This window comes from Vulpes vulpes, chromosome 15 (assembly GCF_048418805.1).
Source record: "Vulpes vulpes isolate BD-2025 chromosome 15, VulVul3, whole genome shotgun sequence".
NCBI classification, from domain to species: domain Eukaryota; kingdom Metazoa; phylum Chordata; class Mammalia; order Carnivora; family Canidae; genus Vulpes; species Vulpes vulpes.
Genome location: NC_132794.1, coordinates 12,238,297 through 12,256,082, shown reverse-complemented (window position 1 = coordinate 12,256,082; position 17,786 = coordinate 12,238,297). Strand labels below are relative to the sequence as shown.

The 17,786-nt window shown below is 45.7% G+C and overlaps 2 protein-coding genes across 8 annotated transcripts in view; one reads left to right on the top strand and one right to left on the bottom strand.

Annotated features, from left to right (window-relative positions):
- The window catches only part of URB1 (URB1 ribosome biogenesis homolog), a 91,690-nt gene extending 90,760 nt beyond the window's left edge, over nucleotides 1-930 (bottom strand). Inside the window, exon 1 of the mRNA XM_072740844.1 lies at nucleotides 112-930. The gene's annotated coding sequence lies outside the window, so the exon portion shown is untranslated. The remainder of the gene's footprint in view (nucleotides 1-111) is intronic.
- The window catches only part of EVA1C (eva-1 homolog C), an 80,550-nt gene that overhangs the window by 500 nt on the left and 62,264 nt on the right, over nucleotides 1-17,786 (top strand). The window lies entirely within an intron of this gene.

Below are 17,786 nucleotides of genomic sequence, written 5' to 3'. Positions count from 1 at the left end.
TCTTGCCCGGTGCGAGCCTTGGGCACAGAGGTGGCTGCGCGCAGGGATGGCAGAGGAGCCCCTCCCCGCCTCTCCCCAAGGACGAAGGTGGGTAACGTATTTGGAGTTTACCTCGTCAGTTCCCCAGCAGCGGGTCCCGGCAGCGGGGACCCGACTCTGACCGATGCGTGTTCCCTGGAGCCAAAGCCTGCGCCGCGCCCAGCGCTGCACGATCCACGTGCTGTGCTCCCAGGAGTTGCGCTTGGTTTGCCGCTCGCTTTAGTCCGGCTGCGCCCCCGCCCGCCTCTTGGGTGCCCTTGTAAGGAGACTGGCCCCGGGGACGTCTGACCTGAAGTCTGCGCGGGCGGGCAGGGAGGGGCCGGAGGAGCAGGAGTTTACAGATCAGAGACTGGGGGCGGGGTGGGGGGTCTTGGCTTTACCTCCAAAAGGTACCAGCGCCCCCAACCCCCGCCAGTCCCAGTCTCCTTTACAAAAAATCAGGATGTCCCCCTCCCAGTAAACCGTGAGGCTTTTCTTTTGGGGAGACTCCCCCAGCCGCGCTCTCCCACGCAGCCGATCTCAGCTCTGGGGTTGCCCGGGTGGCTCCAGCAAGTGAGAGAAGTTTCTGGGCTGATGATGGCTACAGGAGCCGCATGCTTGTATTACCGCTGCGCTTTGCAAAGCGTAGCAAAGTCCTCGCAGTTAGTTGTAACAGACCTGGGTCTCCCTCCGGTGAAGCCGGAGGCCCTCACCCTTTCCCAGCCCCTGCCCGGGGCCCAGGAGGCGGCTCGGAACCCCACTCTCCCCCTTCTCCGGGGATCTACTGCCAAGTCCAGGCTTTTGCCTGCAGGGTCTTTTGCAATCTAATCATGGTAAATGGAGTCACTGCTCACCCCGCTGTGCAATAGACTAGTACATGGCAGAGAACACTGGCAAACCAGAAGCTGAGTTGGGTTTCTAGTTTACTTACAGAGAATGTCATTGTTAGCTGAGAGCCCTTAGGTCAGAGGTTCTTTGCTTTGAATATTTAATATCAAGGCAGTGTTTCTACCTCGCAAAGGAAGCCAAGATATGCCTATTTGGCAAGCAAACCGTGGTCCTTAAAATCGAGCACCACAGGGTCAGAATGCTGTGGTAAATGTGCTGGGGAAATGCTTTTCAAGTGCTATTGACTTTTTTTTTTTTTTTTAAATAGAACTTTCTTGGCTGCTAGGAAAGTTCTGTGTTTGCTGATTTCAGCGACGGTGAGCCCTTCTGAATCAGCCACCGTCTAGCTCTGAATATTGCAAAGAATCTTCTTTGCAAAGCTGACAAGCCCCCCTTTTTTTTGGTGACATCACTGCAACTGAACAAATATTGCTTTAGGTAAATTGCGGTGTAACCATTAGATTGTTTTCCCAGATTATAGACACTTGGGGTTTGTTTCTTTAGTGAAGCCGGTGCAGTACTTGGGGGCAGTCTGTAGGTTACCACCCAGGTTTGGAATTGTCTGTATGTAGCAACCACAAGAGAGGGGGTGCTGGAGCTCTCCAACAGAGATGCTGTATTTTGGGGGAGGGGGAAGGAAAGGGATATTTGGATACATGTACTTCTAAATGACACAGATGATAAAAATATTACTTCGGTGCTTTCGGTGTGAACCTGAATTCCAAGGTTGAAAACTCCCTGAGCCAGCGGTAGGTGGTGATATGACCAGATCTATCCACAAGCAGCCCCCATTTTTAACGCTGATCAGCCTTGCTCTTTAAGGATCTGAGGACTAGGGAAAGTGTCAAGGAGCCTTTCAGGAAGAAGGAAAGAAAAAAAAATTACATCCTCCCAAAGCACAGACGCATTCAAGTTTAAACCTAAATGTCATATTGTGTGGCATTGGGGAAGTGTGAGAGAAGGCTCAGAGAGAAGGATGGAGTCTTTCGATGTTGATCAATTTGGCTTGAAACCTTTGGGGACCCCCTGTGTGATATGCAGATGACTGTCTGAAGGTTGGTGGAATGCTTTAGCCAGAGCAGTGGATCTTGATCAAGTAATTCTAACTGCCCCACCCCACCCCAGGACCTCAAAACCTGATGCTTGCTTTCCAAGAGGCAGGTGCTCCTGGTCTTTTTTTTTAATTTATTTATTTTTTATTTTTTAGGAACTTGGAGGGATTAGAAACCAGAGGTCTGTAAGGAGACAGTGCCCCCTGCCTCCCCACAGAGCCTTGTAAGAATAGCCCAGCCTTCGACAGTGCAGATACTTGCTTGTTTTTCTAAACAAGGGAAACATCAAAAACTGAAGCTGAGGGAGGGTGGAGGGAACTTGGGAGCCCTTTGCCCTGGGACGAACGGGATGGAGGAAGGATGGTGTTTCCGCATGAGAGAAAGTACCAGAATGTCAGGGGTCCCGGCCATTGTGTGTACAGTATAGGGCTTCCCAGGAGATTAACAGTGCAGAGTTTTGGAAAGTTACTTAAGCCTTTCTCTTCTTTGCAACTCTTCCTCGAGCCTTTTCCTGGGGCTGTCAGCTGGTATAGTTTTCCTGGGTCATTGATTTTTTTTTGCCCGGGGATTCCAGCATCGGATCTCACTCTTAATAAGCCAGGGGCTGCATCGTGGCCTCCTCCTCCCCCTCCGTGCTCGTGACTTGTGCTAATCACCTCCAAGCCTACTGGGAAAAAGGCTTCCCAAATACCCCCTTCCCTCTCATCCCTGAAGATATTGAGATGCTGCCAGCGGCCACTGGAAGGCTGTCATCACTGCGTTAAAAAACATATCCCAGGAAGACAAGAGCAGTTCATGCAAAACTAGTGCCTGTGATCCTTAATCCCATACTCAGATACACTCGGCTTTCATCCATTTCCCTCTCTGGGATGGAGTTGTTTTTTTTGACTGCATTCCCACATTGGGGATTTGGCCTAAGAGGTCCAAATTGATCATTGATTTTTTTTGTTTTTTTGTTTTTTCCCAAACAGAAGTGTAATGTCAGCATCATCTTTGTTCAAAGAACAAGGCAGGGATGAGGGCTGAGAGGAGGGAGGGGTGCCTTCTTGGGTTCCAGCCATAAAAAGCAAAAGATCCTCTATATTTTGTCCTGCTTTATTTCTTTTTAATTTTTATTTACTTTTTAAAAAGATTTTAAATTTATTCATTTAAGACAAAGAGATAACAGAGAGCGAACGAGCATGAGCAGGTGGAGAGGCAGAGGCAGAGGGAGAAGCAGGCTCCCAGCTGAGCCAGGAGCCTGACATGGGGCTTGATCCCAGGATCTGGAGATCATGACCTGAGCTGAAGGTAGATGCTCAACCAGCTGAGCCACCCAGGCACCCCTGTCCTGCTTTAAAGATACGATGTTTCAGCATGTCTCTCAAACTTATTTTGCCATGTCCCTCAGGTCTCTTTTTTGTTGTTGTTTTGTTTTACTTTTTTTTTTTTTTTTTTTTTGGTTTTTTGGTGATTTGTCTTTCCTTGTCTCTCTGCTGAAGGCCAGCAGGATCTTCTCTTGTCTCCCTGCATTCCCCCTTTCTCTCTTCTCAAAAAGTTCAGAATGACTGATGGGCTCATTGAGAGGAATGGGGAGAGACAGAGGGAGGGAAGGGGTACAAAATCATTCTAGTTCCCACATGGAGGCCTAGAAAACTCTGGACTTTTGACAAAGAAGGCATGAGCATATGTCCACACATTTGGTTTCACCCTAGGGTATGTAGCAGAAGGAAAGGGAGAAAAAACACAAGGAGAGTGGGGCAGCCTTTAAAGTCTCCCTTGCATCAAGCTGTCCCCAGACCTCAAAGATGGAAGGAGTTCTCTGAGCTGATGTCCTGCTCCCTGCCAAGTAGCCCAAGCCAACACGAAGTGATGCTTGTTACCAGACCATTTGCAGCCCAGCAAATAAACCCAACCCTAGCTCCTTATTTCACTGGCTGAAAATCTCAGAATGTAGAAAAAGGGTAAGTCAATTGATCTTGAGGCCTCAGGAGGGGATGCAGGTGTCCATTTAGGAGAGAGCAAACCTTCCTGTTCTGCTCAGATAAGCGGTGGATCTCCACCCTGGTGGCTCAGGAGAATCACTTCAGTCTGAACAAATGTGGGGATGCTCAAGCAGCGCTCCAGGGCTCCTTGCTTAACTGGTCTGGGGTGGGCCAGGTACTGGTCTCATTTTGAAAGCTGCCAGGTGACTCTAGTACAGCCCAAGTTGAGAACCACTGTTCTGGTGTTCAGAGGGCAGGGCTACCTCCTGCAAGCATCAGTTCGCTCAGGGTTGTCTGGGCCTGGCTGGGTGGTCCCTCACCCCTCCTCCAGGACTCCGCACCAGGGAGATCAGGACTGTATTTTCCCAGCCATCAGTGGATCTCTGCATCGCAGCGCCTGCACGCAGAGTTCTGCATTTTCTTATGCCTTAGTCACATCATCCTTTGATCCAGGGATTGTCTTTACTTTCACAAATTTTATGGGATGAAAAGCCAGCTCATAACCAAAGGAACACAACCCGAATGTCTGAAAGAGTTGTCCAGCTGTCACAGAAGAGAGATGAAGAGAGGCGTCTGAAACTGCCAGTCTGTTTCCATGGGAAGTAACTACATTTGAAACGTGGTCTGCTGGCTCGTTCTGTAGCAGAGAAGAGGAGTCTGGGCCAGCAAGTGGCTCCATTATTGATGGCTTTTCTCTCCCAGGCGCTTTATTGGAAAGGGCAGCCTAGCAGCAGTTTCGGGCAAGGGACGGAAAGGTAGGGAGTAAAAGTTAATTGAGCACTGTGTTATGTGATTTCCTCCTCATAGCAGCCCTACAAAGTAAATATTAGCCTCACTTTCTAGATGAGAACCTTGCCCCATTCTGCCCTCAGTATCTCTTCGACTCAGTTCATCCAAAGTGAGGGCACACACGAGGCGATCCAGCGGATGTAGGAGGAAGATGTTAGAACTTTTGTTCTTTCATATTGGTTTCTTTCCAATCTTAAAAAAGAAAGAAAAGGAGTCACCCTTGGCTTAAAATTAACATAAAAATTGGCAGCTGAAGGGTACACAGTTTGTAGGTAAATGTACATATATTGGAGGCATGTTCCCAAAATGTTTCTGCTGATGGGGATCATGATTTTAAGGATTTGGGGGCCATTGGTCTCAGCCACCCTGTCAACTTATTTAACATTCTTGAAAAGGCACCACTTTGGAGGTAACGTGCACTGAAAGAATAACTGCTCCCCTGTTATCTACCCCTACCCCCATCTAGCTCCCTACACCAGCTCTACGTCTCCTGGTAAAATTTAGAGGCAGGATTTGAACCCACTAATTGTCTGGTTTCCAAAGTCCATACTCTTGTCATTCGAGCTATGTAATGGACCTTCAAAGGTAGAGGTGAGGGCTCTCTGAAATTTGATTATACTAGGTCACTATTCTAATGAGGCTGGTGTGTTTTTGTCCTTCTACAAGGATCTAGCTTTCCTTAGTAATACAAATCCTGGAGTCACAAAGATTTTAGTATTGGAAGGGTGGGTGACCAAATGACTCTAGTCTGCTCTCTGAGTCTCTCCTTCTCCCTGGGGGTCCCTAATTCTGCAACCCATTGGCTGACCCCGATGTTTGCAGATCTAAGACTCTGGTCCAGCATAAACAACACCTTCTTCACTCGACTTGCCTTAGCACTAGTGAGAGAAGTTGGTGAGTTGAAAATACCATTAGTGTACCAAATACATTCAAGTACCATGTGCCAGACCCTATTCTGACAACTTTATGTTTATTAACTCATGTAATCCTTACCACCTGTGAAATAGATGCTATGATAATAAATTGAAGAAACTGATGCAAAGAGAAGTGAAGTAACTTTGGGGGATTTGAACCCAGGCAGCTCTCCTCTAATACAAAAGCAAATTGCCAGTAGTTTAAAGCAATGCCATTTCTGTACTGTTTACCTCTTAATCCACTAGGCCCCAGATTTCCCCGGATATGTGGGAAATATGTGTACAGTTATTATCCATTCCACCTCCTGTCTAAAGATAGTACTCATATAGCCCCGAAGAACTGCTTACAGAATAGGAACTGTGATCCATTTCTGGAAATTTTGTAGAACTGGTGATCTGAAATTATTTCTCCAACAAAACATCTACAACTGCTGAGTAAAATATAACAGACATCCTTTAAATGCGTGAATGACTCAATATAAGGGATGCAAACAGGGAACAAATATGAAGAGGATCAAAGAACTGAAGAAGTTAGCTGGCATTGACCCTGTGGCTACACTAAGACCATCTGATGGTCTTTACAACCAGGGTTTAACAGGTGCATGAAAGCAAGTTATGAGTTATTAGACCAATGTAAGTTAAGAAGTTGAAATAAAGATTTTCCAATAAATAAATAAACAAACAAACAAATAAATAAATAAATACTGACATTACATACTATATAAATGAGAAAAAGAGCTCTTCCTATAAAACTGGGATCTGGAAGGGTTAAACAGTCATTAAAAAGGTGGATGAGAAACAAATCAGCCTTCGTAAAAAAAAAATGGCAAGAAAACATGTCTCAGCCTGGGCTCAGCTTTGGAGAAAAAAATTAGTCTCCCTGAAGAATATGTAATCACAGGCCTGGTTTTTCAAGAGTCTGGGTTTTAAATTCACATGATCTTTACCAAGAAACCTCATCTAAGAAACTAACAAAATTGTCCGAGGTTGGTTATGCCCCAAGACACTTGGCAAAACACACACACACACACACACACACACACACACACATCCTCCCTACATAGAGACCTCATCATCACAAGCTCCATAAGATTCCTACTGATGAAATCCTGCTGGTTATGAACACGCAATCCAAAACTCCATTATATGAGCAATAATCAGCAGTAAAAACAACAGAGTTCTTAATAAATAACAGAGGGAAACTAAAACAGAAAAACGAATAAAAAGCAAGTCTAAAACATGACTAATGAAAGGCTATAAAGATTTTAAAAAGAACAAAATACATCTGCTATCTCTACTAATACTACTATACTGATGAAAAATATATTCATTGAAATTAAAACTTAATGGATAGATCATATGTAGCTGAGGACAAAAGCAATGAACTGGAACATAAAGCTGGAGAAATTATCTAGAATGCAGCAAAAAAGGTAAAGACATGAAAAATATGGGAAAAAATCTATAAGACATGGAGGATGGAATGTAGGTTCAGCATATATCACATCCATATTCCAGAAAGGGGGAATAGGGGAAATGAGGGAGTGGCAACACTCAAAGTGATAATATCTTGGAATCTGTTTTCAAGAATTAAACAAAAGATTCAGATTGAAGCATCTGAAGCAAGATAAATAAAAATACATGGATACCTATCATATTTAAACTATAAAATACTAAAACCAAAGTGACAGTCTTAAAAAAACAATCAGAGAGAGTGAGAGAAAACAATGTTATACATAAAGTCTTTGCAACAACAACAGCGAAAGCCAGAAGCCAGAGAAATATTTTTCCAGGTTCTAGAAAAAAGAACAGAACATCCTGTCAGAGCAGAACTATATACCCAGCTAAACTATCTTCAAGACAGAGTGTGGAGATTACTGCAGAAAATAAATAGACTTAAAAAAAAGAGTGTGAAATGAAGACACGTTTACCATGATACATGCTTCCCAAAAACAACTGCTAGAGGCTATACTTCCTTGAGAAGAATGCTGAGTCTAGAAGGAAGGACTGAGTTATAAAGAAAGAAAATGGTACAGAGAAAGACACTTTACCTACGTTCCTTGCTCTGTCTTCCTTCTTAGAGAGTGCCATCTCCTTGACTGGAGAGAGATTTCTTGAAGATATCTTGTCCTTTTGACACCTAAAGCCAAGGGACAGCTTTTTGACTCGATTGAGCTCTTCCATGGCCATAGGACTTCCAGTCTGAGGTGCTCAGATGGCCCTCAGTTCCACGGTGACTACAGAGCGGGAGTTCTGTGTGAAAGAACAGGAAATGTTCAAGTCTTTCAGTTACCCTATAAGAGTCAGCCCTGTCCTGGGGAAGCTTCCTTCTCAGTGGCTTCATGCACACGCACAAACAAAGCAGCTTGGGGGGATGAATAATAGATTTGGCAGGTCATTCTCCAAATGATACCCAAACTGCAGAGCATGGAATTGAGGGTTTAGCGGTGTGCCTACAGACCTACCAGACAACTCTGCCCAGGCATAAATTTTCCATTTTCATACCCGCATTTCTGGAAACCTGTGTCGCTTGCTCACTCAGACCCTTGAAATTGAATTTCTCCTGCATTAAGAAGCTAAGGAATGAAGTGGTGTTTGGGGTTAGCTTTGACCTGAGAGCCAAGTTTTCTACACACAGAACCAGGCGACATTAAAATTCAAAACTCAGGCCACTGAATCTGAAATGTATGTTTGCAAACTGTCTGATTTCATGTCTGCCTCAGATGTCTCGTGAATACAAATCGCCTCATTTGGGGTTGGAGGAGCAGGAGAAGGAAACCTAAGAATGATCTCCAAAACAAATCTTTAATTCGGATGAGTATAATAGAATGTAATCCCGTTTCAAGTCTGTCAGCATTCCTTTGATGATTACAAATGAGTCCCTTTTCCCCTGCAACGTGGGGGAATAATCTGGATAAAATAACCCTTTTTGTCTGCAAGGGCCAGTGTGATGCATACTCGTGACAGCCTATAGAGTAGTGTTTCAGAGTCTGAGAAGAGCGCCGTGCCACCACGTTCTTCCTTTCTTTCTCTTGACTTAGAAGATTTTGCACTCTTTTTATGTTCAGCAGCATCTGAAGTTCTCAGACTCCGTCCCCCTCCGCTGTTGGATGGGAGACAGGTGGAAGCGAGACTACCCAATCCCATCTAGAAGGCCAGTTTGTCCAGCTGCTGAGGGTAATGCTTAAAGGAATGCACACAAATTCATAGCCCCTTTTCTACCGGAAGAAAAATGTACCTGAACCCCAAATCAGGTTTACATACTTCCTTTTTGTCAACTTTGTCACGAAATGAAGGGGTAGGTGTTTTTAAACTCCTCCTCCATTCTCCGAGGCCTGAACCACTGAACACACCTTCCAGAGCTAGCAAGGCCAAATGCTTTCTGGACAGGTGAGACAGGATGCAGAGATGGCCCTGGCCGCAGCCTTAGGATGAAAAGTGGTCTTGTCAGGCCAGAGCTGTGAGATCCGTTGTGTGGACGTGGTCACAGCAGGCTGTGGAGGATTCCACTGAGCAGGTCTTGAGATCTTGTCTGTTCTGCCTCTTTAACCACTGGAGTTCAAGTGTGAAGGTCCCTGTCTTCTGATTTACCTTTTTTTTTTTAAACCTAGATATCCCTGGATTTTTTTTCCTCCAGAAATCTATCTACCTATCATCTATCTATCTATCTATCTATCTATCTATCTATCTATCATCTATTTATTTATCTACATAGCCCGTGCATGAACAGGGCAGGGTAGAGAGGCAGAGGGAGAGGAAGACAGATCTTAAATTAAACAGGCTCCCTGCCCTGTGTGGATCCTGATGCCAGGCTGGTTCTGGGGACCCTGCGATCATGACCCAAGCTGAAATCAAGAGTCAGATGCTTAACCAACCGAACTACCCAGGCAGCTCCTCTCGATGACTCCCTAAAGCTATAAGTCACTGCTTTGAGGCAAAAGGCCTGCTTTCATCCCAGGCTTCTGTGTTTATTTCTGGTTAGTCCAGGCATGTTGTTCAGGGTTGTCAACATTGACCCAAAATTCCATCTGGTCCTTAGAGTAGATGGCTATCTTTATCTGGTGAAAACTCTAGGTTCTCAACCCAGGGAGGTTTCGTTCCCCACTCCCAGAGATATTTGGCAACGTCTGGAAGTAATTTTGTTTGTCACAACTAGCTGTGCTGCTGGCGTCTAGGTAGTAGGAGCCAGGGATGCTTCTGAACCTCCTACATGTCTGGAGGTAATTTTATTTGTCACACTAGCGGTGCTGCTGGTGTCTAGTGAGCGGGAGCCAGGGATGCTTCTAAACCTCCTACGATGCACAGACAGCCCACAGCCCCCACTACAAGGAATGATCCCATCTTCACGCTGGGCTTCAGGAACGCAGGGCTAGACCAGCTGGCATGTCCCAGATTTATTTTCTACATCTGAAGAGGGTGGGGAAAATTTATAATAACCAAAGATGAGTCTGGAAAACCTAGAGCTCCTTGGCACTCTTCTTCAAGGCCAACTTGCCTTCTGCAGCCACCTACAGGTGCCCAGCTCTTTAAAACTGAGGAAATAGAGATCCAGCCACTGTGGTGCTTCGACACCCTCTCACACCCCATGACTTCCCATCCCACTGCTTTCCTCTATGGAACTTGCCTGTGCCTCTGGCCCTTTTGTCCTCCTGATTCAAAACTTCCACATTCGCCATCATTACCGTCAAACTAAATATCACTTGGGAGAGATGTTCAGACTTGAAGCCAGTTGCTCACTCCCAGTGTGAGGATGCGTTGGCAACACCTCTCACTTATTTCACAACTCAGTGAAGCAATCATGTGAGGGGGCAATTTGATTTGAATTTTTAAAAGAGTGTGAAAGTTGTGAAAACTGTGCATGGATCAGCCTTTGCTCAGCACCTCCCATTGCCTCATCCTACTCTCTGCCTCCGTCCTGCACCCTCTGTCTACCACCCCTACCCCCTTTCTACCCAGCTCTGCACATCCTGGTTCAGATGGCCCCTGGCACAGTTATACCCACAGATGTGTCTGTGAAACACTGTGTTCGCCTCTCTGAGCTGCCTGTTATAATGTGTTCTGATGTTCCAGGATGTTTCTAAGAGCACTAAGTGGGTGAATGGTTATTTTATTTTTATTCTTTAAGGATTTTATTTATTTATTCTTGAGAGACACAGAGAGAGAGGCAGAGACATAGGCAGAGGGGGAGGCAAGCTCCCTGCTCGGAGCCCGATGAAGGACTCGATCCTGGGATCCCAGGATCACAACCTGAGCCAAAGGCAGATGCTCAACCACTGAGTCACCCAGGTGTCCCAAATGTGTTATTTTAGAGCAAAGTTATTCACCTATTCACCCCTGTGCTGAATGTTATACCCTTACTAGGGTGCACCTGTAGTCTATGTGGTCATGGGGTGGAGCACCATTGCAGCGCCCACACTGAGTAGAAGGAAAACCAACAGATCCCTCTGAAAGGATGACTGTCACCCCTGATCAGAGGTCACCAGATCAAAGGGCAGCCACCCACTTTCAGACCTGACCCACTGCAGTCACCGCCCCCTTTCCAGGCAGGTTGGAACGCTAGTGAAAATATTTCTTTCCTTCTGCCAAACACAGACAAAATATGGTATAGTTTCCAAAAGAGTGAACAGGGCACCGGCAGGAATGGGTGTGCAGTATTTGTATAGCTTTGTGACTCAGTACATCTGAATCTCCAAGCATTTTAAGAGCTTTGTCCAAAAAAAAAAAAAAAAAAAAAAAAAGGTCTATTGTGTGGCTGTTGGCACTGAAGAAAATAGCAGGCCTGTCAGAACTCTGTTTCAGATTTAATTTTAAAGTGGGTGATGTAAGAATGCTGTCGGACGGGAGGACTTTGCTCCTTTTCTCATTCTTGCCCATCTGGTGTGATAGAACTTGAGTTTTCAAGAATTAGTTCATATAAGAAATCAGAGCACCTTCCCTTGACACTCCTTTTGTGAAAAGACATCACGTTCATAAGCAAAGACTAATATGTTTTTAAAATGGGTATGGATCCCTGCAATGAAGCAAAAACATATTTGTGTTTCTATCTACATAAACGCACTTGCACGTACCTATATATAAAAAAGATTTTAACTATCCATCTATGTGCATATATGTATTTTTTCAGAGTATCCTCTTGCAAGATCTTACCTTTTTTTTTTTACATTTTTTAATTTAAATTCTACTTGTCAACATATAGTATAACACCCAGTGCTCATCCCATCAAGTGCCCTTCTCAATGCCCATCACCCAGTTACGCCAATCCTTTTTTTTCCAATGCAATTTTAAAAATGCAGGTCTAGAGACATTTTTGATTTTCCCAAAGGCCTCACGCATTCGATATCTACTTCTGGGTATTGATGTTATACAAATAAGCAGGAAAACTGTATTATGAAAATGTTTTCCTAGTTGTTTCCTTTGCAGGATGTTAAACAGTGAACAGTGATTTTTTTGTCATGTATATATTTTAACATAGAGTGCATGTTTCGTCCTGTCTCTGCTTCTCTTGGCCATAGGGATCATATACTATACGTAAAACAACAATGACAACAATAACAAAAACAAACAAACAAACAAAAAAAGAACTAAAGCATCACATTCAACCCCTAGATTCAACCAAACTATGAATAGGTTCTTAAGTTTCTGAGGCAAGAAAATTTCTCACAATGTTGCCAGGCACCCATCTGTGTTATGGGAGTGACTGTGCCCATTCGAGTCACTTGGGTCCTACTTTCAGAACCACCAGACCTCAGCAAAACAGCCTCTGTTTCTTCCTTGCTTTTTTCCAGAAAAGTCCCTTAAAGACCTGAATTTAAGGTTGTTTGTTTTTTGTTTTTTTTTTTCAAACATGGAGACTGTATACACAACATGGCTTATACCAGGCTGAGTCCAGGATAAAATCAGACCATGGAAAAGAAGATCAGTCTCTGGAAACAGAACACAGATAAACCTATCTCAGCTCTCCATGGCCTCAGGCCTGTTAGTGTGAGGAAGACTTGACCAGAGGGAATGTCTTAATTAATTAGTGCTGTCTGTGTAGCTAAAACACATGCACACAGAAGCTAAAGGACTCTTATCCTTAGAAGGCAGTCGGACAGTGACATGCAAACAAAACCCAAAGGGAAGACTTCCCTGGAATCTTGTGGAACCTTCTGGAATGTAGACTTGAGTCTCTCTGCACCATTTATCTTTATCACCCACATCTTCTCTTTCTGTGGGATGATAAAGTATTAGGTGGAGTATATAAGGTCTGATATATTAATTGAAAGCTTTACTTTAAGAATGTCAAATGTTGGGACCCTTGGGTGACTCAGTGGTTGAGCATCTGCTTTTGGCTCAGGTCGTGACCCCAGGGTCTCGGGATCGAGTTCCGCATCAGGCTCCCTGCAGGGAGCCTGCTTCTCCCTCTGCCTATGTCTCTGCCTCTCTCTATGTGTCTCTCATAAATAAATAAAATCTTAAAAAACAATAATGCCAAATGTTAAAAAAAAAAAAGCACCAAATGTTTGTGGCTCAGTCTCACAGATTGGGTTAAAATGGCAGTGCTGAGTATTAGATTGTAAATTAATATAATTATCAATTTGTTGTTCTTGCAAGCTTCAAAGAATGGACATTATCTGACCATATCTGCCCTTCAGTGGGCTGTGGGGAAGAGTGAATTTGCTGGAATCACAGAAGCTCAAGAACCATAGGGGAAAGTTTTAAGCGGTTCTCACTGCTGGGCTTTTGGGGTCCAGGCCTGATGCTATTACATCCTAACCCCTTCATCCACTGGACTGTCATACGATTCAACCAGGGCAATAAGTCATAAAGGGCAATGTGTAGACTTCAGACCAGAGCTGTGCGAGACAAATATGATGCAATGCGCACATGTAATACTAAATATTCTAGTAGCCACGTTGGAAAAAGTAAGAGAAAGTGGTGACATGAATTTCCATAGCAAATTTTATTTAACCCGAAGTATCAAAAGTATCATCTTTTCAACATTAGTAAAGATATCAAAAAAGCTTTTTCTAAGGATTTTTATTTATCTGAGAGAGAGTAAGAGAGCGAGTGCGAGTGAGGACAAGTGGGGGGAAGGGCTGAGGGAGAAAGAGAAGCAGACTCCCTGCTGCACAGACCCACCTGGGGCTCGATCCCAGGACCCTGAGATCATGACCTGAGCTGAAAGCAGACGCTTAACCGACTGAGCCACCCAGGGGGCCCGATATGTTAAAAATCATTAATGAGACTTTTACATTTCTTTTTGGCTTACAAAGACTTGGAAGTCTGGTGTGTATTTGACACAGCAGCACATCTCTGTTCTGACTGGCCACGTCTCAAGTGCTCAGTAGCCATGTGTGGCCGGGGCCACCATCCAAGCAGCACAGAGGCTGAGGTCTGGGATCAGGGCAGAGCCTCGGGCCTTTCTTAGCACCTTCTTCCCACATGGCCTCCGTCAGGCCTGCCTCATGTAGGGACCAGTGGCAGATGCTCGGTTGCCCCCCAGGAGCCTGGCCTCCCCAGTTGCCTCCCCGTTGCTTGGAGGAGGACTGGTGTCCTCCTGCCTCCTCCAGCACCTTTCCCGAGAGCCCTCTCTGACTTTAGTCCATGAAGGGAGAGGCCTGCAGGGAGTCACCCAAACTGTGATGGAACCTGCTAGCAATACCAGAAATCAGCCAACCCTACTCACCCAATTCTTTTTCTGCCCTGTGGATGTCACAAGGATTTGGGACTGTGTTAACCCACCTCGGGGCACTGGGACCCAGGGAGGCAAGAGTTATTGAATGATTTTTCCTCGAGGCAGCTGTTGGTCAGTCTCATCCAGAGGGGAGAGAACGCAGGTAGGCCACCAGAAAGGGACTGGCCAGGACGTTTCCCAGCTTGTTAGTGGCAGGACCAAGATAGGACCCAGGACCCTGCTCCACAGTTTTGAGTTACTGTGTTTGCTCTCAGGATCAGCTCTCACAGGAAGCAGAGCTGAGAGGGCTCAGAAAGACCCCAGCTCAGAGCTCCCCGCTCCCCTGACCAGACCACAGGCTGCTTGTCACTGTTTGGGGGCGCTTCTCAAAGGTACTAATGTCTGGAGCTAAGTGAATGTGTATCTGTCAGCTGGAACCTAGGCATCAGGTGTTTTTTTTTTAATTTTTATTTTTTTTATTCATGCAAGACACAGAGCAGAGACATAGGCAGAGGGAGAAGCAGGCTCCCTGCGGGGACCCTGATGCAGGACTCCATCCCAGGACCCCAGGATCACGCCCTGAGTCAAAGGCAGATGCTTAACCACTGAGCCACCCAGGCGTCCCAGGCATCGGTATTTTTAAATCTCCTGAGGTGACTCTGATGGGCAACCGAGGTTGAGAAAGTGCTGCCCACTTTTTAATCCATCTCTCTGTTTATTACATGTTAAATAAATACTTATTATGCTTTATCCAGACACAGACAAGGTGCAAGAATAGTGCAGAGCTTTCCTTTATGCCCTTCCCTCAGATTCCCCAAATGTTACCATTTTATCACATTTGCTTTATTCCTGGCAAAGCACAGGAAAGATGCCCTTTGCCCCTAAACCCTTCTGTGTGTTCCTCAAGAATGGGAACCTGCCTAATGGAGAACAGTGATCGAAATCAGGAAACGAACCCCCTGCACTCCGGTTTTCTGATCTGCACACCTCGTTCAGGTTTCACCGGTCGTCCCTATAACGTAGGTGAGAGCAAAAGGAAATCCCAGCTCAGCGAGCTTTTCAGCTCTCCTGTCTCTTTAGGGTCCTTATGACCTGGAACAGTCTCTCAGCCGTTACCTTTCCCGACGTTGGCCTTTGCGAGGATTACAAGACGGTCGCCGTTATAGGAAGCCCCTGAGTTGGGATCTGTCTCCTGTTTCTTCTTGGTTACATGCTCGTGCATTTTTGCGGGATGGTCACCGTGGTGACCTTGTGCTCTCAGGGCGTCCAGTGGGGAGGAACGCGATGTCACTTAGATGTCACGCTTCGATGATGGGAAAGGTGGGCGTGGCCCTCTTGCAGATGACAGGTGCCAGCGCCAGCCCTGCTCCCCAGGGCTCATTGATCCTTTTAGTTGGCCTTTTAGATATGCTCTGGCAAGGCTGCGAGGGTCCTCAGCTCAGGACAGGCAGGTCTTAGAGCAGGGGAGGGGGCAGAGGGAAAGGGCCTGGGCCCCGGAGCCTTGCTAAGGGGAACCGCTCTGCAGAAGGCAGTGCCAGGGTTGCTCCTGGCTTTGGGACCAAGTGGCAGGAGAGCATGGGGCGGGGGTGGGGTCTGGATTAGGGAGAGAGGCACGGACGGGAGACTGCTTGTCCCTGGCTTTGCTGAGAGGCCACCCTGCTGTCCTCCCGATGACTTCCACGAGTCCCTTCTCTACCCTCCGCCTACATCAGAGCCGCTCACTTGCTTTCTATGCTTTGACTTGCCTCCTGGCTCCATCTGTCTTTTCCGCTGGAGCCAGTGGCTTCCAGATTAAGCCCCAGAAATACCTGCTGTTAGGGTGATACCCAGCTTGACACTTCCCGTGACTCACCCTGTTTACTACCTGTTGCTTATCTCCAGGTCAGATGCGATTCTTACCGTTTTGCAAATACCTTCTCCCATTCTGTGGGGTGTCTTTTAGTTTTGTGGACTGTATCCTTTGCTGTGCAGAAGCTTTTTATCTTAATGAAGTCACAATAATTCATTTTTGCTTTTGTTTCCCTTGCCTTCATGGATGTATCTTGCAAGAAGTTGCTGTGGCCAAGTTCAGAAAGGGTGTTGCCTGTGTTCTCCTCTAGGATTTTGATGGAATCTTGTCTCACATTTGTATCTTTCATCCATTTTGAGTTTATCTTTGTGTCTAGTGTAAGAGAATGGTCTAGTTTCATTCTTCTGCACATGGCTGTCCAATTTTCCCAGCACCATTTATTGAAGAGACGGTCCTTTTTCCGATGGATAGTCTTTCCTGCTTTGTCGAATATTAGTTGACCATAGATTGGAGGGGCCATTTCTGGATTCCCTATTACAGCCACTCTGGAAAACTGTGTGGAGGTTCCTCAAAGAATTAAAAATGGATCTGCTCTACGGCCCAACAATTGCACTGCTGGGGATTTACCCCAAAGATACAGATGCAGTGAAACGCCGGGACACCTGCACCCCGATGTTTCTAGCAGCAATGTCCACAATAGCCAAACTGTGGAAGGAGCCTCGGTGTCCACTGACAGATGAATGGATAAAGAAGCTGTGGTGTCTATATACAATAGAATATTCCTGAGCCATTAGAAACGACAAATACCCACCATTTGCTTTGACATGGATGGAACTGGAGGGTATTATGCGGAGTGAAGTAAGTCAGTCGGAGAAGGACAAACATTATATGGTCTCATTCATTTGGGGAATATAAAAAATAGTGAAAGGGAATAAACAGGAAAGGAGAGAAAATAAGTGGGAAGTATCAGAGAGGGTGACAGACCATGAGAGACTCCTAACTCTGGGAAACGAAGAAGGGGTAGTGGAAGGGGAGGTGGATAGGGTGTTGGGGTGACTGGGTGACGGGCGCTGAGGGGGATACTGGACGGGATGAGCACTGGGTGATATGCTATATGTTGGCAAATTGAACTCCAATAATAAACAAACGAACGAACAAACTTCAGTTAGTGGAAGTTGTCCCCTTTTGCTGCTGGCTCGGAAGACTTTTTACTCCGCAGACTAAACTTATTTTATTTTTATTTTTAAAAGATTTTATTTATTTATTCATGAGAGACACAGAGAGAGAGGCAGAGACATAGGCAGAGAGAGAAGCAGGCTCCCTGTGGGGAGCCTGATGCGGAACTCGATCCCAGGACCCTGGGATCACACCCTGAGCCAAAGGCAGATGCTCAACCACTGAGCCACCCAGGCGTCCCCCTATGATTTATTTTAATAAATGATTGAAGTCTGCTTTCCCTTTTGTGCACGTTTAGGGAACAGTGCATTGGCTGAAGTTGAGAAGGGGATGGTGTTCATTTTTGTCCCCCTATCTCCCAGTTCCCCCATGGGCTCCTGGGCAGCCATGGGAAAGACAGGGCAATGAGTGGCCTTCCCTCCTTGCTTGATTTCATCGTCTTTTTGCCCAGGGTTGTCTTTGGCTCATTATCAGAATGCGTCATTCCTTTTTCTTTGTTCCCCTTCCTTGCTTCACATATTTACCTTCACCTGGGCAGCTGAG